This window comes from Acyrthosiphon pisum, chromosome A3, assembly GCF_005508785.2.
Source record: "Acyrthosiphon pisum isolate AL4f chromosome A3, pea_aphid_22Mar2018_4r6ur, whole genome shotgun sequence".
NCBI classification, from domain to species: Eukaryota; Metazoa; Arthropoda; class Insecta; order Hemiptera; family Aphididae; genus Acyrthosiphon; species Acyrthosiphon pisum.
The window spans coordinates 2,118,220-2,118,971 of NC_042496.1; positions in this window are offsets into that span (position 1 = coordinate 2,118,220).

Sequence of the window (752 nt, forward strand, 5' to 3'; positions counted from 1 at the left end):
TAGGTGATAGAGTAAGAATAAAAGCTTATAAAAAAATATTTGGTAATAAATATAGTATTAATTGGACAAAAGAAAATATTATAGTGATGAAATTTTAAACACAAATTCTATTACCTATATAATTATTGATTTAAACAATGAAGAGATTGAAGGGAGTTTTTATAACGAAGAGTTACAAAAAACAAAATTTTAATAATATGTCCTTAGTTAAAGGAATTTATATCTATAATGGTCAGTTTTACAGATCATGAAAGGGTTGGGCCATGTAGAGTACCCCAACTCATTAGGATATCATATTTAAATATATTCTAGTATCCGTATGGTATTGTATCATAATCTGGTAATATTATTCTTTTATCATAACCAAACGAGGATTTTTAATGGAAATTATTCTGTTAAAAAAATTGAATGTAAAAAAAAATATTCTCTATAATAAAGAATGAATGGATTAAACAAAATTGAACCTTTAATTAAAGAAATTGATACCTACAATAAAATAGATGTATAAAAAAAATATATATATATCCTCCTAAAACTTGTGATAAATGTAATTTAACATTTGGTTACAAAAGTTGGTCTGCTCATTTGAAGTCTTATAATCATCAAAAAAATGATATAAATCAAACAATTTTACCTTGTAGACTTAATAAAAAATACAAGGATATACCAATTAATCAAGAATGAGTAAAAAATTATAATTTTTTGAAATTAATGCGAAATAATATATAAAAAGTATAAAAAATAACAAATGT